At 53.2% G+C, this 6,271-nt stretch overlaps 1 long non-coding RNA gene across 1 annotated transcript; it reads left to right on the top strand.

Moving 5' to 3' along the window:
- The first annotated feature begins 5,546 nt into the window (after positions 1-5,546).
- LOC120997738 lies at positions 5,547-5,852 on the top strand. Its single transcript, XR_005778216.1, has 2 exons — positions 5,547-5,667; positions 5,815-5,852. It is a non-coding gene; the product is annotated as an uncharacterized LOC120997738 (long non-coding RNA).
- The last annotated feature ends 419 nt before the right edge of the window (positions 5,853-6,271 follow it).

The raw sequence follows: 6,271 nt of genomic DNA, 5'->3' as shown, positions 1-6,271 counted from the left end.
CTACTAATCGGTAGAGGCTGTATAGAAAGAAAAGAGGACCACGTACTGAACCCTGAGGAACCCCAATGGCAAGAGGGAGAGACGTAGAGCCAGCTAATGAGACACTGCAAGAGCGGCCAGAGAGATATGTAGAGAGCTAAGAGTGCGCAGTGTGGTAAAGGGGTATTACCATCTCAAACAATGGGGCATATCGCTAGGACAGAAATGAATGGAGGGCGGCCCTGCATGCACGGTGCACCTCCTTCATTTTGCCATCTCATTTTACGAGATAGGTTTCGGGACCCAGAGGTGAGACCCGCACCCATCAGACAATAGGGGTATATACTTAGCTATATGACCCCATTGTCTGAGATGGGAATACCTCTTTAAGACCAGTGTGGTGAGGAGGAGCTGGTGTTCGACAGTGTAAAATGCTGCAGAAAGAGGCAGAAAAATAATTCTCAACATTTATACAGCAACATAAATGCCCCTTAGTGTTTTTAAACAAGGAGGGGAAGATACCAGAAGGGAGACAGGTTAAATATTTTTTACTTAGGCTACTTTCACACTGGCGTTTTGGCTTTCCGTTTGTGAGATGCGTTCAGGGCTCATCGGTCCAAAACGGATCAGTTTTGCCCTAATGCATTCTGAATGGAAAAGGATCCGCTCCGAAAGCATCAGTTTGCCTCCGTTCAGTCTCCATTCCACTCTGCAGGCTGTCTGCAGCGTTTTGCTGTCCGCCTGAAGAAGCGGAGCCAAACGGATGCGTCCTGGCACACAATGTAAGTCAACGGGGACGGATCCATTTTCTCTGACACAATCTGGCACATTAGAAAACGGATCCACCCTCCTTTGACTTTCATTGGTGTTCAAGACGGATGGCTATAGAAGACATAATACAACCGCATCCGTTCATGACGGATGCATGCGGTTGTATTATTGTAACGGAAGCATTATTGTAACAGATCTGTAAAAAACGCTAGTCTGAAGGTAGCCTTAGATCTGTAATGACAGCCGGGTAGAGAGACTAGAGGAGGCATGAGGGAATAAGGTAACTAATGGCGGTAGTATGGAAAAGAAAAGAGGAGCCAGGAGAGGTAGTGGAGGAGGTGTGAGGGAATATAGTCACTAGTGCAGATAGTAGGGTGAGAAGAAGAGAGGAACCAGGAGAGGAACTGGAGGAGGTATGAGGAAATATGGTCTCTATTGCAGGTAGTAGGGCAAAAAGAGAGGAACCAGGAGAGGAATTGAAGGAGGTATGAGGAAATAGGGTCACTAGTGCAGGTAGTAGGGTGAGAAGAAGAGAGGAGACAGGACAAGGACTGGTGGGAGTGTGAGGGAATATGGTCTCTAGTGCAGGTACTAGGATGAGAAGAGAGGAGCCAGGGGAGGGACTGGAGGAGGAGTGAGGGAATAGGGTCACTAGTGCAGGTAGTAGGGTGAGAAGAAGAGAGGAGACAGGACAGGGACTGGTGGAAGTGTGAGGGAATATGGTCACTAGTGCAGGTACTAGGACGAGAAGAGAGGAGCCAGGGGAGGGACTGGAGGAGGAGTGAGGGAATAGGGTCACTAGTGCAGGTAGTAGGGTGAGAAGAAGAGAGGAGACAGGACAGGGACTGGTGGAAGTGTGAGGGAATATGGTCACTAGTGCAGGTACTAGGACAAGAAGAGAGGAGCCAGGGGAGGGACTGGAGGAGGTGTGAGGGAATAGGGTCTCTATTGCAGGTAGTAGGGCAAAAAGAGAGGAACCAGGAGAGGAATTGAAGGAGGTATTAGGAAATAGGGTCACTAGTGCAGGTAGTAGGGTGAGAAGAAGAGAGGAGACAGGACAGGGACTGGTGGGAGTGTGAGGGAATATGGTCTCTAGTGCAGGTACTAGGATGAGAAGAGAGGAGCCAGGGGAGGGACTGGAGGAGGAGTGAGGGAATAGGGTCACTAGTGCAGGTAGTAGGGTGAGAAGAAGAGAGGTGACAGGACAGGGACTGGTGGGAGTGTGAGGGAATATGGTCTCTAGTGCAGGTACTAGGACGAGAAGAGAGGAGCCAGGGGAGGGACTGGAGGAGGAGTGAGGGAATAGGGTCACTAGTGCAGGTAGTAGGGTGAGAAGAAGAGAGGAGACAGGACAGGGACTGGTGGAAGTGTGAGGGAATATAGTCACTAGTGCAGATAGTAGGGTGAGAAGAAGAGAGGAGCCAGGGGAGGGACTGGTGGAAGTGTGAGGGAATATGGTCACTAGTGCAGGTAGTAGGGCAAAAAGAGAGGAACCAGGAGAGGAATTGAAGGAGGTATTAGGAAATAGGGTCACTAGTGCAGGTAGTAGGGTGAGAAGAAGAGAGGAGACAGGACAGGGACTGGTGGGAGTGTGAGGGAATATGGTCTCTAGTGCAGGTACTAGGATGAGAAGAGAGGAGCCAGGGGAGGGACTGGAGGAGGAGTGAGGGAATAGGGTCACTAGTGCAGGTAGTAGGGTGAGAAGAAGAGAGGTGACAGGACAGGGACTGGTGGGAGTGTGAGGGAATATGGTCTCTAGTGCAGGTACTAGGACGAGAAGAGAGAAGCCAGGGGAGCGACTGGAGGAGGAGTGAGGGAATAGGGTCACTAGTGCAGGTAGTAGGGTGAGAAGAAGAGAGGAGACAGGGCAAGGACTGGTGGAAGTGTGAGGGAATATGGTCACTAGTGCAGGTACTAGGACGAGAAGAGAGGAGCCAGGGGAGGGACTGGAGGAGGAGTGAGGGAATAGGGTCACTAGTGCAGGTAGTAGGGTGAGAAGAAGAGAGAAGACAGGACAGGGACTGGTGGAAGTGTGAGGGAATATGGTCACTAGTGCAGGTACTAGGACGAGAAGAGAGGAGCCAGGGGAGGGACTGGAGGAGGTGTGAGGGAATAGGGTCACTAGTGCAGGTTGTAGGGCGGGAAGAGAGGAGCCAGAGGAGGGACTGGAGGAGGTGTGAGGGAATAGGGTCACTAGTGCAGGTAGTAGGGTGAGAAGAAGAGAGGAGACAGGACAGGGACTGGTGGAAGTGTGAGGGAATATTGTCTCTAGTGCAGGTACTAGGACGAGAAGAGAGGAGCCAGGGGAGGGACTGGAGGAGGAGTGAGGGAATAGGGTCACTAGTGCAGGTAGTAGGGTGAGAAGAAGAGAGGAGACAGGACAGGGACTGGTGGAAGTGTGAGGGAATATGGTCACTAGTGCAGGTACTAGGACGAGAAGAGAGGAGCCAGGGGAGGGACTGGAGGAGGTGTGAGGGAATAGGGTCACTAGTGCAGGTTGTAGGGCGGGAAGAGAGGAGCCAGAGGAGGGACTGGAGGAGGTGTGAGGGAATAGGATCACTAGTGCAGGTAGTAGGGTGAGAAGAAGAGAGGAGACAGGACAGGGACTGGTGGAAGTGTGAGGGAATATGGTCTCTAGTGCAGGTACTAGGACGAGAAGAGAGGAGCCAGGGGAGGGACTGGAGGAGGAGTGAGGGAATAGGGTCACTAGTGCAGGTAGTAGGGTGAGAAGAAGAGAGGAGACAGGACAGGGACTGGTGGAAGTGTGAGGGAATATGGTCACTAGTGCAGGTACTAGGACGAGAAGAGAGGAGCCAGGGGAGGGACTGGAGGAGGTGTGAGGGAATAGGGTCACTAGTGCAGGTTGTAGGGCGGGAAGAAGAGAGGAGACAGGACAGGGACTGGTGGAAGTGTGAGGGAATATGGTCACTAGTGCAGGTACTAGGACGAGAAGAGAGGAGCCAGGGGAGGGACTGGAGGAGGAGTGAGGGAATAGGGTCACTAGTGCAGGTAGTAGGGTGAGAAGAAGAGAGGAGACAGGACAGGGACTGGTGGAAGTGTGAGGGAATATGGTCACTAGTGCAGGTACTAGGACGAGAAGAGAGGAGCCAGGGGAGGGACTGGAGGAGGTGTGAGGGAATAGGGTCACTAGTGCAGGTTGTAGGGCGGGAATAGAGGAGCCAGAGGAGGGACTGGAGGAGGTGTGAGGGAATAGGGTCACTAGTGCAAGTAGTAGGGTGAGAAGAAGAGAGGAGACAGGACAGGGACTGGTGGGAGTGTGAGGGAATATGGTCTCTAGTGCAGGTACTAGGATGAGAAGAGAGGAGCCAGGGGAGGGACTGGAGGAGGAGTGAGGGAATAGGGTCACTAGTGCAGGTAGTAGGGTGAGAAGAAGAGAGGAGACAGGACAGGGACTGGTGGAAGTATGAGGGAATATGGTCACTAGTGCAGGTACTAGGACGAGAAGAGAGGAGCCAGGGGAGGGACTGGAGGAGGAGTGAGGGAATAGGGTCACTAGTGCAGGTAGTAGGGTGAGAAGAAGAGAGGAGACAGGACAGGGACTGGTGGAAGTGTGAGGGAATATGGTCACTAGTGCAGGTACTAGGACGAGAAGAGAGGAGCCAGGGGAGGGACTGGAGGAGGAGTGAGGGAATAGGGTCACTAGTGCAGGTAGTAGGGTGAGAAGAAGAGAGGAGACAGGACAGGGACTGGTGGAAGTGTGAGGGAATATGGTCACTAGTGCAGGTACTAGGACGAGAAGAGAGGAGCCAGGGGAGGGACTGGAGGAGGAGTGAGGGAATAGGGTCACTAGTGCAGGTAGTAGGGTGAGAAGAAGAGAGGAGACAGGACAGGGACTGGTGGAAGTGTGAGGGAATATGGTCACTAGTGCAGGTACTAGGACGAGAAGAGAGGAGCCAGGGGAGGGACTGGAGGAGGAGTGAGGGAATAGGGTCACTAGTGCAGGTAGTAGGGTGAGAAGAAGAGAGGAGACAGGACAGGGACTGGTGGAAGTGTGAGGGAATATGGTCTCTAGTGCAGGTACTAGGACGAGAAGAGAGGAGCCAGGGGAGGGACTGGAGGAAGAGTGAGGGAATAGGGTCACTAGTGCAGGTAGTAGGGTGAGAAGAAGAGAGGAGACAGGACAGGGACTGGTGGAAGTGTGAGGGAATATGGTCACTAGTGCAGGTACTAGGACGAGAAGAGAGGAGCCAGGGGAGGGACTGGAGGAGGTGTGAGGGAATAGGGTCACTAGTGCAGGTTGTAGGGCGGGAAGAGAGGAGCCAGAGGAGGGACTGGAGGAGGTGTGAGGGAATAGGATCACTAGTGCAGGTAGTAGGGTGAGAAGAAGAGAGGAGACAGGACAGGGACTGGTGGAAGTGTGAGGGAATATGGTCTCTAGTGCAGGTACTAGGACGAGAAGAGAGGAGCCAGGGGAGAGACTGGAGGAGGAGTGAGGGAATAGGGTCACTAGTGCAGGTAGTAGGGTGAGAAGAAGAGAGGAGACAGGACAGGGACTGGTGGAAGTGTGAGGGAATATGGTCACTAGTGCAGGTACTAGGACGAGAAGAGAGGAGCCAGGGGAGGGACTGGAGGAGGTGTGAGGGAATAGAGTCACTAGTGCAGGTAGTAGGGTGAGAAGAAGAGAGGAGACAGGACAGGGACTGGTGGAAGTGTGAGGGAATATGGTCTCTAGTGCAGGTACTAGGACGAGAAGAGAGGAGCCAGGGGAGGGACTGGAGGAGGAGTGAGGGAATAGGGTCACTAGTGCAGGTAGTAGGGTGAGAAGAAGAGAGGAGACAGGACAGGGACTGGTGGAAGTGTGAGGGAATATGGTCACTAGTGCAGGTACTAGGACGAGAAGAGAGGAGCCAGGGGAGGGACTGGAGGAGGTGTGAGGGAATAGGGTCACTAGTGCAGGTTGTAGGGCGGGAAGAGAGGAGCCAGAGGAGGGACTGGAGGAGGTGTGAGGGAATAGGATCACTAGTGCAGGTAGTAGGGTGAGAAGAAGAGAGGAGACAGGACAGGGACTGGTGGAAGTGTGAGGGAATATGGTCTCTAGTGCAGGTACTAGGACGAGAAGAGAGGAGCCAGGGGAGAGACTGGAGGAGGAGTGAGGGAATAGGGTCACTAGTGCAGGTAGTAGGGTGAGAAGAAGAGAGGAGACAGGACAGGGACTGGTGGAAGTGTGAGGGAATATGGTCACTAGTGCAGGTACTAGGACGAGAAGAGAGGAGCCAGGGGAGGGACTGGAGGAGGTGTGAGGGAATAGGGTCACTAGTGCAGGTTGTAGGGCGGGAAGAAGAGAGGAGACAGGACAGGGACTGGTGGAAGTGTGAGGGAATATGGTCACTAGTGCAGGTACTAGGACGAGAAGAGAGGAGCCAGGGGAGGGACTGGAGGAGGAGTGAGGGAATAGGGTCACTAGTGCAGGTAGTAGGGTGAGAAGAAGAGAGGAGACAGGACAGGGACTGGTGGAAGTGTGAGGGAATATGGTCACTAGTGCAGGTACTAGGACGAGAAG

Source organism: Bufo bufo, chromosome 4 (genome assembly GCF_905171765.1).
Source record: "Bufo bufo chromosome 4, aBufBuf1.1, whole genome shotgun sequence".
In the NCBI taxonomy this organism is placed as follows: Eukaryota; Metazoa; Chordata; class Amphibia; order Anura; family Bufonidae; genus Bufo; species Bufo bufo.
The sequence above is the reverse complement of the archived record's forward strand: the minus strand, read 5'-3'. Positions and strand labels throughout refer to the sequence as shown.